We start from the raw sequence: 14414 nt of genomic DNA on the forward strand, positions 1-14414 counted from the left end.
GTCCTCTAGAAATTGATGAAGGAAAAGGAATTAGAGTATGGATCATGGTTCTGGGAGCATAATAGCGTCTGCTGTGTCTCACGACAGCCTTGATCCTCCTCTCACACCAAAGCAATACATGCAAGTAAATAAATCAGCAGAAAGTAAAACGGAACAGCGAAATGGAAATAGAACAGCAGCAAATGAAACAGCAATCAAAAGAACTAAATCTCGCGAGTCAAAAGTAAACTTGAACCAAACTCACATTTTGCAATGAAATAACAATCTTCAAAAGCAATTTACTTTATGAGGCGATATTCACAAATGAATTATGGAACAGCAGTTATCATATATACAAAGCACACTAATAGAACAACAATCATATATACATTCAACACACTAAGATAGTAATCTGAGATGAGAACTACGTTTCCAAATACAACATTACTTCTGGATTCCAATAATCATAACTTCAAATAAATCTTGTGATGGTAACGTTTAATACAAAAGCTCTGTAATAGAAATACCCGATTCAGATTGATACCATGAAATCAATTCTGGAAAAGACTTAATAATATAATGCAGAATCGCCACTAGGAATTCGGAAAGAAACATTAATGAATTAATGATCACATAGCATTCGTGCATCAGATTACTGAACAATAAAGATAGCAAACCACGCAAATCACCGTATGATACAATACAACGGCAAGTGTCCGTTGGAGCCGGGCCCGTAGCTTCCAATGGCACCGCCGTAACTTACTTCAGATGCAGGGACGAATTGAACACCAAATCCTTTATATTGATTGCATTACAGAAGTATACAAAATCAGATCTCAGCTAGACTCCATGATCACCATTGGTTCTGAAACTTAGAATTATAAAAACAGTCGTTCTCCCTCCCGTCTCTGATCTTGGGTTTCATTTAAATAAAGAAGATCAGAGCATGGATAATTACAATCATGATTTCTCTTACAAATTTAGGTTGATTCTAACCCATTGATCAACAAGAACAAGGCGGATTTAGGTTTGCAGCTAAGATTTGGAGGGCGGCCGCAACAGCAAATCTCAGAAAATCATGTTCAAAGAACCCTGCGTTTCTCCCTGTACAAGCCGAATTTGGGCAATCTGTTCTTCTCAAAGATAATTGGGCCTATTCTGGACAAAACCCATGTTCCAGATTTTCCAAATTCGTCTTCATTTGCTCAGAATCTTAACCGCAAAACTGTCACTCCTTAAACCAGCGAATTTCTGAGTTGGCTGATTTAAAAATCAAATCTTCAATCTGGAAGTTACTTTGGAGGCTAAAAATGGTAAATAAGGTTACAACCAACTTATTAGCACTATCATTGGTAAAATAATGCATAATAATCAATTTATTAAAAATAAAAGAGAATAAATAACATTCATCCATGAGAGCATAAATTATTTATAAAATGGATTTAAATGATAAATTATAATAAATGTCATGATGAAGAATGGTGGAAATGGGTGGAATAAACCTTCACAAGTGAGAATAATCATGGCATATTAACGACCCTACACACCCCCACACTCAATATGTTGCATGTCCTCATGCAACGAACACTGAATGTATTGCATGTCCTCATGCAACCCAAAGACAAAAACCATGTGTTAACCAAGCAATAAAAATTTGAGAATAACTGAATGCTTCCTTAATCAATAAATATTCAATTTTAGCAATCTTGATGAAGGCATAACAATTTTTACATTGACATTCAATTATATGTATGAAGTTGCAGCAAAATATGATATAAGTAACAGCAAACTTCATTAAGCATTTTCTCAAAACTACAAACCAGATTTTGTTGAAATGTTGCAAGTAAATTTTCAATACATGAAGGCTTCTATGATCCAAAAATCAGATCGTTTTGATGCATGGATCATGAGATATAAAAAAAATGGCTGTAGGTGAGAGTGCATGATTTCCAAAATTTTATGAACCAATTTATCTTGAATTTATCTAGGTATGTGTATTTTAATAGTATGTCTGTGTTTCCTAGAGATCACAAGAATTGAGTTCATAGTTTTTGAAAATATCAGGGAAATCAGTTTCTATACTGAAATTGTATGCCTTAAAGGAGAGAAAATAGAAAACATCCATCATGCGTAGCAATTCCTCCCCCTCTCTGAAAAATTAGCATGTCCTCATGCGATGCTAGAAAACAAATAGAGGTGGTTGCTACCAGCTGTTGAATTCTACGCTTGGTGTAAAACAACATGGAATAAGGGGGGTGGTGAGAGTGAATAAGAATAGCACTGGAGGATAAAGAATATGAATGGCGTGGTGATAAGAAAGAAATGAATGAAAGGAACACTCCCCCATACTCGAAAATGATATGCTGTTGAAAAAGGGAAAGTGGTAAAGATGTGGAATGAAAGATGACAAATAATGCTCAAAATGGATTGTCATTAGATTCTCCTAAATTTATAATAACTTAGAAAACTATGCAATTTTACCTCAAGTTTTACCTCCAAAAATGTGGAATGACATATAAATACTGGCAGTTGTTGAAGCTGATGTAGGCAGAGTTGGTGCTGAAAGTGATGCAAAAGGTAGAATCCAGGGAAGCACATCATGTCTGAAGAATTGTTCACGTTCACGAGCCTCTACTGTGAAGTGCAATAGTGTGGTCATGCTACGAATAGAATTATGCCCATACTTGTTGTTCTCCTGTAAACAAAGCACTATTTTGCATACAATGTTCTTGAATCCATAGTGTTAGCTTTGAATAGCAACAGATAAAATGCATGCAAAATTGCAATTAGAAAAACTTATGTATACATGCAATACTAATATGTTGTCAAATCAACAAAGTATGGCAAAGTGTAGTAATCATATCGCATGCGATTCCATAATGCATACATTCCCCCCCTCCAATTGGAAAATGGGTTCCATAACCATAAAGCATATGAAAGGGTGGTGTTGATGGCAAGGCAATGGAATGAACAATATATCAGTAAGGGAGGTAGAGTACACTTATGAAGGATAGGACGGTGAAAATTATGGTTATATTGAGAGCAAAGTGTGTAAAGATAGTTATGAATAAGAGATAGGACGCTGTGGATTGATGATAGTTTATACAAAATGAAAAATGACAACAATTTGCTAAAAAGATGCTTTGCTGACGGTATTCTAGCTGAAAATGATGTGATTGATCATAAAACACTTTCTCATGCATAAAGGTTCAAACAGGGAAAAAGTTAAGGAAATAACTTCTCTGATAAAAAGAAAATAAGAAAAGGGTATTATAATAATAATTGACGAAAAGATATAACTTCAATACCATAAGCAGAGCCGCTGCTGCCAGCAGGCATCCATAGCCTCGGCAGGGTTGCTTTTTAACCCATATGAGCCAGAATCCTCAATTTATAACTGGAGAGTTTTAGTGTTGTTCTACAAAAGAGATCAGTGTGCTGGCGTGGTAACCAGGTAACCACACTGCCATTCACTAGGAGGTAGCAAAAGTGATCAGGTCGGCTCGTGATGAGACCTCCTGTTCCAAGGATAATTTGGCTATCCAATGGATCATAACCCTGGTGTGGTGGCCATAATGGGAATGTCACTTTGTTACAGCCTTATGAACATGGTAGGCTGGCTCGTAATGAGACCCCCTATCCTCCATCTGCGAACAAAATTTTGTTATTATTACACATTTTTATGATAAAAAGAGGGAGGCTCAGTACTCCTTAAGAGCAGGGATGGCGGAAGAAGTTGAAAATGTCAATAGAAAAAAAATATACCCATAATCTCATTTATTACAGACAAAGAAGATTATAACCAGGGATGATGGAACCAGCATGGTATTAAGATGATCAATCAATATCATGTTCAACAGAAAACAATGCAGTAAAGTAGTATATAAATAATTGTGTCTCTTTTGAAAAAAAAATCTGTCATCAAGGAGTTGTCCTGTTAAAGATCATAACGTAAATGATAATACTTGCTTCAAAAGAATCCATAATTCTTGTCCTCATAAAAATAGTGTACTTCATGCCATGAAAGAGAATCAGGAGAATGTGGTTGAGCTGACTATGAATAATCCCACAAGAGAAAGGAAAGGGTTGCCCTCAAAAATATTCCCAAAGTGTTGCTCTTTTGAATGAACAGCAAAAACACTCACAAAGCGGTGTTTCGTGTAAGGAACATCAAAGAAAATGCACACCAAAAAAACAAAAATACATACAAAAAACGTGAAAATGCAAATGTCGTTCCTTTTGAAAGAGAAGAATCCATGCAAGCAAAAACTCGAACTGCTGTTCCTTTTGAAAAAGGAACAGCAAAAACTCAAACTGCTGTTCCTTTTGAAAAAGGAACAACAAAAACTCAAACTGCTATTCCTTTTGAAAAAGGAACAACAAAAACTCAAACTGCTGTTCCTTTTGAAAAAGGAACAGCAAAAACACACCAAATGTTGTTCCTTTTGAAAAAGGAACAGCAAAAACTCAAACTGCTATTCCTTTTGAAAAAGGAACAGCAAAAACTCAAACTGCTGTTCCTTTTGAAAAAGGAACAGAAAAAACACACCAAATGTTGTTCCTTTTGAAAAAGGAACAGTAAAAACTCAAACTGTTGTTTCTTTTGAAAAAGGAACAGCAAAAACACACCAAATGTTGTTCCTTTTGAAAAAGGAACAGTAAAAACTCAAACTGCTATTCCTTTTGAAAAAGGAATAGCAAAAAACTCAAACTGTTGTTCCTTTTGAAAAAGGAACAGCAAAAACACACCAAATGTTGTTCCTTTTGAAAAAAGAACAGCAAAAACACAAACTGCTGTTCCTTTTGAAAAAGGAACAGCAAAAAACTCAAATTGCTGTTCCTTTTGAAAAAGGAACAGCAAAAACACACCAAATGCTGTTCCTTTTGAAAAAGGAATAGCAAAAACACACCCAACGTGAAAGTGCAGAAGTGTTGTTCCATTTCGAAAAGGAACAGCAAAATGTAAAAGTGCAAAAAGTGCTGTTCCATTTCGAAAAGGAACAGCAAAATGTGAAAGTGCAAAAAGTGTTGTTCCATTTCGAAAAGGAACAGCAAAATGAACTGTGAAAAAGGAACAACAAAATGTACTGTGAAAAAGGAACAGCAAAATGAATGGCTGAACCAAAAAGTGCTATTCCTTTAGAAAATAAATAGCAACACGACAATGATGTCCTTTTGAAAAAGGAACAGCAAAAACGACAAAAAATGCACACAAATGTTGTTCCTTCAGAAAAGGAACAGCAAAATATACAACCATAAACTACAAGCACGCAAAGAATGAATTAACTGTTCATTGTATTGAAGCTGAGGATGAGTTGCACTTTGAATGAAACAACACCTGAAACACAAAATATAAGAGAAATTAGAAAAGAAACAACAAAAAGCAGTATGTAAATAAATAAATTGAGTTACAACAGCTATGATGTTATGTCAAAAAAATGATCTATTTGAAAAATGTTTTGGCAGCAGTGACAAGACATGAATCTTGAAATTGAAATCAATTCTTCATTTGTTCTATTATGAATCTGTTGGGTAATGATTTGGATAAAATTCCTTTGTTTTATAAAAATTTCTTTGAAAAATCACTCGTCCATAAGTTGACCTTCTTTATTTTCCCAAGACCTGCAAAAAACGAGTATCTATCTGCAATAAAACATTAAATCATGAAGAAAGAGAGGTGTACGGGCTCCCTTAATCCAATAATTATGTAAAAAACTAACAAGTAGTTACTCTATATAACAAATCCATAGAGAAAATAACAAAGTAAAGTTTATTTGTTACCTGCGGGAGAGCAGTGGCCAATCATACTAACCAGCAGTGTTTTAATCACAACTTCTTTGTTTTTTGTCCAAATTGAGTGATTCCAAAGCCAAATGAAAGCTAATTCAATGGTGTATCTCCAATAGAAATAGGTTTTAAAAACTCAATGATATGATATGTCAAATTTGTTTAGAACAACCTGCATAATAGAGTCATCTTCGATTACCCGGCTTAGACCAACAGTTGATATTTCAAGCGTAACGTTTTCGTTTGATGTCGGATTCAAATGATTCAAATTGGAAATGAAAGTAGATTCATTTATTTATCTCCAATAGAAACAGGTTTTGAAGACAAGAAGAATTGATAGGTCAAATATTGTAAGGAACAGCCGGAAAAACATAGTTTTAAGGGTGCTGATTTACGATAGACAGTCAGTATTTTGATCATAACTTCCCCATACGATATCAAAAATGAGTGATTCCAATTTCATTGTAAACTAGATTCATAGGGGAATCTACCATAGAAACAGGTTTTAAAAATTCATCCATTCAGGCCTCCAAAAAGTGACTGTCCCAACTCTGTTCCTGAGCTGCCCGCTAGACATCCGGTCAATGTTTTGGCTCTAACGTTTTCGTTTCAAATCCAAATTGAGTGATTCCAATTGGATTGGAAAGTAGACATCAAGGGCTATTTATGATAGAAATAGGTTTTAAAAATATGGTCATTTAGGCCTCCAAAAACTGACTGTCCCAACTCTGTTCCTGAGCTGCCCGCTAGACACCTTGTCAATGTGTTGGTTCTAACTTTTTCGTTTCAAATCCAAATTGAGTGATTCAAATTGGGTTAGAAAGTAGACATCAAGGGCTACCTAGGATAGAAACAGGTTTTAAAAATATTCACTTTTGGTCCCTCAAAACATGATTGTCCCGACTGTTTTTCCAGAAAGTTCATCAAGCCCGCAAGCCAAAAAAATGAAATTCAAGCATTTTTTCAAATTGGTGATAAAAATGAAAATGAGTGTTTGTAGAACTTATTATTTCCATTATGATTCATCTACATACACAAATTAAAAAAATTTATCACCGATGTTGATTTCGATAGCATGTTGCAACAAAAACCCTAGTTTTACAAAAGAACAAAATGCACTTATTTATGTCCTTATTTTGTTTTATTTTATTCACTAACCTACTTTGATTGAAAAATGAATATAACTACGTGTATGAATACTTCCAGTGAAGCCATTTTCGAAATACGGCTTCACGTATGCACATACCCAAATTTGAAAAATGCATGTTAATGGATATTAGGGTATGAGAAGCCAACTTCCCTTCAAAAAATGGTATCAAAAATTGTTGAAGCATGGAGTGATGTTGCAAATAAATGATGGAGTGAAACCAATCTTCAATGTATGCGTTACTTTGTTGATTTCTCATATCCATCATATCATGAAGTCCTTGGTCTTTTAAAATAACTTGTTGATGCATCCTACAAGAAACCCTAGCTTCTACAATTTTTGCATTTGAAACATTCTGAATCTCATTGTAGGTTTTCTCTAATGACACATGTGAGATAGAATGGGTGGGAAGGGTGGGTAAATTTTCCAGCTCAACATTGTAAGCATGTTGTACTGGTTTATTATGGTGGGGGTGTGAAATTAGTTGAGCAGGAGCATTTTGATGATGTGGCTGATTGGGTTGTGTGAATGGGCAAGCAAGGTGTTGTGAAAGAGCTGGTGGAGAATATGGAGAATGTGCTTGTGCTACAAGATGAGGGAGAGTAGTCATGCCATCATAAGATGAACCATGCCCAACTTGTAAACAAGATAGGTGGTTATATTGAAATTGACATGGATGCCCTAACACATTAGCATTCCATAATGGATTATGCAAGTATGACAATGAAGAAAGAGTGTTTTGAACCATACCTATAGGCCTTGTTGCAGCTTTCTTACCTCTTTGATATGCTACTTCCATCATAGATAAGGAAGAGTGAGTATCTATGAGATGCTCCTTTCGGTCATGAGAACAAAATATTTCATCAAATTCTTCATTTTTATGAACCTACAAAACATCCAATTTTTCATTTAGAGAGTTAATAAAATCAACTTTAAAATGTTCAAATAACACATTGATTTCAGCTCTTATGTCTCCTGTTCTTGTAGCAGATTTGGAAAACAAAGAAAAAACATCTCTAGGATTCTTACCAGCCTTGGAGATTCCTCTTGAATACCTTATGCACAACTCACAAACATCATCATATGATAACTGAAAAACATCACCTTTTCCTATCAGATTTAAAAGTTCTAAAAATTCATCTTTGACTCCTTTAAGAAGGCGTGTTTTTAAGATCTCTTTTTCCCAATGCTTATACTTTGATTTTTGAAGGTTATAATGAAATCGATCTACATAATCCTCCAAACTTTCATCTTCCCCTTGTATCATATCGAAAATATCTTCATTGGCTTTGCAATAGTCTTGGTACTTTTTCAAGAATATGTTCTTCATGTCCTCCCATGATTGGATGCAATTCCCACCTAGGCTCATGAACCATCGGAGAGCTGCTCCTTTTAGAGTAAGAGGAAACACTTTCAATCTTTGATCATTAGTACAATAATCATATCCTCTACAAAGTATTTCAAACTCAAACAAAAATGTATGTGGATCTTCATTTGCTAAACCATGAAAATTTGGTAAAGATGGGGGAATTATGTGCATTTGTGTTACTCCTCCTAGATCTTTGATAGGAAATTCAAAAGTAGAAACGTGAGCCATTTCTTACCATAATAGAAGATGTTCTTCATGTGTTTCTTCAAGGCTCCTTCTTCAAATGTTCCTGTCAATTAGTTAGTGAAATGGGTGGTGCTTACATCACCACTTGTGTGAGATCATGTGATTCATTTTTTTTTAAATTTCTATCTTTTTTCCTAATCATTCACAAAAATTCAAACATCTATTTCTACCCTAGGTTTTTTAAGAGTCCTGCTGGAAAGCAGACGGTGGAGCAGGGCTTTTACATGCTCCGTACGCAGGTTCTTACCTTCCGTTTTTAAGATCCAACTCTTCCCTAGCAGGCACTCATCAGATTCACACTACTCTTTAGAAATGGCTACACTCTCCCCGGCAACGGCGCCAAAATGTGGAGCGATAAAAAGGTGTCTTGTGAACTCCTAATTACCTCACATTAATTATCAACCCAGGGACGACTTTTTATTTCAAGAGTGTACTCTGTCTGAGGCGGCTATTTACTTAAGAGTAATGTTTTGCAATATAGTGCTTAAAACCCACAAGTAAATGAATGCTTGAAAAAGAAATCTAATTGGAACAGCAAGAAACTGAAATGTTCTAAACTAAATCATTCATTCAAACAACCATCAATCGAGGATATAGTAGCAATAACTCAGTCCTCTAGAAATTGATGAAGGAAAAGGAATTAGAGTATGGATCATGGTTCTGGGAGCATAATAGCGTCTGCTGTGTCTCACGACAGCCTTGATCCTCCTCTCACACCAAAGCAATACATGCAAGTAAATAAATCAGCAGAAAGTAAAACGGGACAGCGAAATGGAAATGGGACAGCAATAAATGAAACAACAATCAAAAGAACTAAATCTCGCGAGTCAAAAGTAAACTTGAACCAAACTCACATTTTGCAATGAAATAACAATCTTCAAAAGCAATTTACTTTATGAGGCGATATTCACAAATGAATTATGGAACAACAGTTATCATATATACAAAGCACACTAATAGAACAACAATCATATATACATTCAACACACTAAGATAGTAATCTGAGATGAGAACTATGTTTCCAAATACAACATTACTTCCGGATTCCAATAATCATAACTTCAAATAAATCTTGTGATGGTAACGTTTAATACAAAAGCTCTGTAATAGAAATACCCGATTCAGATTGATACCATGAAATCAATTCTGGAAAAGACTTAATAATATAATGCAGAATCGCCACTAGGAATTCGGAAAGAAACATTAATGAATTAATGATCACATAGCATTCGTGCATCAGATTACTGAACAATAAAGATAGCAAACCACGCAAATCACCGTATGATACAATACAACGGCAAGTGTCCGTTGGAGCCGGGCCCGTAGCTTCCAATGGCACCGCCGTAACTTACTTCAGATGCAGGGATGAATTGAACACCAAATCCTTTATATTGATTGCATTACAGAAGTATACAAAATCAGATCTCAGCTAGACTCCATGATCACCATTGGTTATGAAACTTAGAATTATAAAAACAGTCGTTCTCCCTCCCGTCTCTGATCTTGGGTTTCATTTAAATAAAGAAGATCAGAGCATGGATAATTACAATCATGATTTTTCTTACAAATTTAGGTTGATTCTAATCCATTGATCAACAAGAACAAGGCGGATTTAGGTTTGCAGCTAAGATTTGGAGGGCGGCCGCAACAGCAAATCTCAGAAAATCGTGTTCAAATAACCCTGCGTTTCTCCCTGTACAAGCCAAATTTGGGCAATCTGATCTCTTTGAAGATAATTGGGCCCGTTCTGGACAAAACTCATGTTCCGGATTTTCCAAATTCGTCTTCATTTTCTCAGAATCTTAACCGCAAAACTATCACTCCTTAAACCAGCGAATTTCTGAGTTGGCTGATTTAAAAATCAAATCTTCAATCTGGAAGTTACTTTGGAGGCTAAAAATGGTAAATAAGGTTACAACCAACTTATTAGCACTATCATTGGTAAAATAATGCATAATAATCAATTTATTAAAAATAAAAGAGAATAAATAACATTCATCCATGAGAGCATAAATTATTTATAAAATGGATTTAAATGATAAATTATAATAAATGTCATGATGAAGAATGGTGGAAATGGGTGGAATAAACCTTCACAAGTGAGAATAATCATGGCATATTAACGACCCTACAAGCTCGCGGAGGTCTCACCAAGAAATGTGATCAATTTGATAAGGCAGAGGATTCTGTGCATACCACCCCCACCCACACCACCACCAATTTCACCATCTTCACACTCATCTTTACCCATACCACCTCTGCCACCACCATGACCTAATATGGAAAGCATGATAAAGTTTCCAGTCTTTGAGGGAATAGGAAATGAAGATTCAGACTAGTTTTGGTTCATGATAAAAGCTATATGGGAAGCATAGGGAGTCATGGATGACAATATAAAGAAAGCAATATTGGTTAGTTCTCTACATGATCGCGCGCTAACCTGGTACGTTAAGCATTCTAATGACAATGTGAATGCAGGGATCGTAGACATCCAAACTGCATTGAATAGAGAATTCAGTAGATCGAACTCAAAGGAACAGTTGATCATTAGGTTCAAGGAGATCACGTTGCTACCAGGTGAGACTCCTTGGGAGTTGGATTAGAGATTGAAGTGCACAATTCATGAAGCTAATATAACTTTGACAGATGGACAACACCATGAATGGTTTGTAGCATTGCTAACATCTCATTTAAGCAACGCGTTGTCACGATAGAGGCTAACAACTCAGGTCAAGGCCTTGGATATCGAAATGAGGTTGCATGAAACCCTGATACAGGATCCTAGACTGGGAGTTCAGTAGAGTCACGTGTAGTTGAAAAACTTGTGCCTTGAGATGTAGATTCTGAAACAGGACAAGATAGCTCACCCAGAGGTGTGCGACAAGGTATGGTGTGTTAAATGTAAGGGCCAGGGTCATGACAAGGACCAATGCCCAGTGTTCACGAATTACCTCATAGGAGGAGGACCAATGCTATTGAGACAAGAGGCACAAAGTGCGGTGCCTGTGTTGTGGTGCACGATTTGTCAAATAGGAGGAAAGCATGCTACGCACAACTGCCACTTATTGAAGAAGTACACACAGAGTTCACAACAGTTTTTCTGTAATTTCTATAGATCAGTGGGACATGATAAGTGCATCTGTAGAAGTTATGAGTTGATGATGGATAGGACTCCCACCTATAGAGTTCAGGCCGAAACATGGCTCCTTGACCAAAATGCAAGGATGGCACGAACCAGGTTTCAAAGGTGTGGATGAGGCCGAGGTGGAGCAGGACTTGGAAGAGGTCGTAGACAGTTGATATGTTATAATTGCAGAGGGCTGGGACATTATGCCCATTATTGTATGAATCCGAAATGTCCATCATGCTTGTATTGTACCTTTCTGGATCATGATATGGCGGATTTTCCCACAATGATAGCAAGGCTATGCGACAGGGAGCACTCCAACCTCCCCCGACTCAGAACCTACAAATGATGAAGTCTGAGCTGCGTAAGGAAGACCCTAACGTAAACATTGTGCTTCGAAGTCAGATGATGATGGGGGATGATAAAGGCAAGTAGCTTGAAGATAGTAATTGGGTTTGCAAGGCTCCAATGAAAGAACCAAAGTTTGATGTGTAGCACGCTAAGGAAACCTTCATGGAAGCTAGGAAGAAATTCGTTGATCCCTCCACTTCAGGAAGCAAAGACATATCATAGCTAGAAATGGACCCATTGATGCTCATGACATTCTTGGAAACTTGCATGAAGATACTACATGACAACAAGGCCGTAAAGGGACTAAAGGAATTAATCAATCGATGCACTGTGACAGTGCTAGGAGAACCACGTGTAGTCCAGAAGATTGGAAATCATGTAACAAAAATGGGAAGAGAAATGAGGTTGACCACATAGATTGGGGAATATGAGATGGACCAAGTGATTTTGGACCTAGGATCAGACGTGAACGTTCTACCAAAATAGACATGTAAGCTCATTGGGAGGCCTATGCTGCAATGATCTCCTATCTAGCTATGAATGGTGAACCAGCAAAGGATCCTACCTATGGGAAGATTGCAGGGAATCACTATGGACATTGAAGGAGCAAGCACGCTAGCAGATTTCAAAGTGATAGAGATTGTTGGTGATAGCAATCCCTACCCCGCGTTATTAGGAATTGATTGGGCCACTGACATGTATGGGGTGATAAACCTAAAGAAGCGTAAGATGATTTTTTGAGAAAAATTCCTGGCGCGTAGTCATACCTTTGGACCTTGTAGAAGGATCGCACTACACGGAGCCAGTACGCAACTATGAAAGTGATGACGACTTGGATTTCATCTACAAGATAACTACACGAGAGAAATACTAGGTTAATCCCACCATAGATGGATGAATCTCATGGGAGCGTGAAAGCTCCTATACATAATATTCAGATGAATAGATAGAGTGATGGCAGAACCAGTTACACAAGGTAACCATGCTAAACTGCAACATGATGACAAGATCATTGCACTGTGTATCAAAAGAGGTAATGGATCTGCCTACATATGATGGGTTAAGAAATGTAGATGGCTTCCTTAATAGATTTGTAAGGGAGGTGCTGGAACAACAACAGTTTGAGGCTTTGAAATGGGTACTACGGGCTATGCCGGTGAGGTGGTGGGCCATGTACCAAAGAAGCTTTGAGGACTGGCAAAAATGCAGGGGACTGATGTGCATATGGTTTGGGAAGCCTAAGGTGTGATTCACAAACAAGAAGGTCCAATGGAACAATCGGCACATGCACCTATCGAAATGGGTACAGGCATATGTTACAAAACCTACATGGATGCACACAGAATTCGCATTAGGAGACACGGTCAGTAAGCATATGAGGGCAAGGAAATGGTGCAAATAACCCCTTTAGTTGGAACAATAGAGTACGGAAAGAATAAGTGCACAGAAGATTATCCACGTAGAAGCCTTTAATGAAGTATGCGAAGCACTGAAAAAGGTACACAATGCACAGCGAAATGATTGGGACCTGCGCATACTAGTGGTTTTGTGGGATTATAGGACAACTTGTAAGAAACTAACATAGTAGATTCCTCTGAGGCTAGAGTATGGAGTGAACGTTGTAATCCCCATAGAGTATAAAATTCCTAGTCTATGCATAGTAGCACTGGTATATATGATGGCTCGTGGAGCCTTGGAAGAAGGGAGCACACAACTGAATGAAGTAGAATGCTTGGGACCTAAGGAATAAATCTGACAGGATGATCTTAGGCTCCAAGAACTTATGAAAGAAAGGGTGTGAATAAGGGAGAAAATCACTCTAGTGGAAGTGGAAGTCAAGAAGCTTGAGGACGAAATAAAGAAATATTTTTTGCATAAGAAAACTAGGGTGATAAAAGAGGGTGCACACGATCACGTTGACAAATTTGGGGACTACCGTCGAGATTTGATCAGCCTAATGCCTTGGATTGGACCGCATATTACTAAATGGACCATCCATGGTAGTGTGACATCGATGGTAAAGTGCACAACATAGCCAGTAACAATAAAAAGTGGATGTTTTCCTGGAAAAAGTGAGGGATGACTGGTTGAAACCTTATACAGGTGGTGCGACAAGCTGACTAGCTATGGGAAGTATAGTCTTAGTACTCCAAGTAGTTGAAAGGAAGTGCAAGACTATAAACTACTTTGTCCAAGAGCTGTGCATAGGAGCAAGGTGTCACAGGGTTTGCGCTCGCGCAAGGGGGGTTGCATTGCCACATGGGTTAGCTAGAAAGTGATCGTTGTAGTCACTATTCACGATGTGATGCTTGACTTGAGACCAAATGGAGTGGGCAGAAGGAATTTAAGATGCACTTTATGGGAAATATTTGGGAAAATCTGCTGCCAAGAGAGCATTAATGAACTAG

Source organism: Pinus tabuliformis, chromosome 9 (genome assembly GCF_031772625.1).
Source record: "Pinus tabuliformis cultivar Carrire ecotype Pingquan chromosome 9, CPIR1, whole genome shotgun sequence".
In the NCBI taxonomy this organism is placed as follows: Eukaryota; Viridiplantae; Streptophyta; class Pinopsida; order Pinales; family Pinaceae; genus Pinus; species Pinus tabuliformis.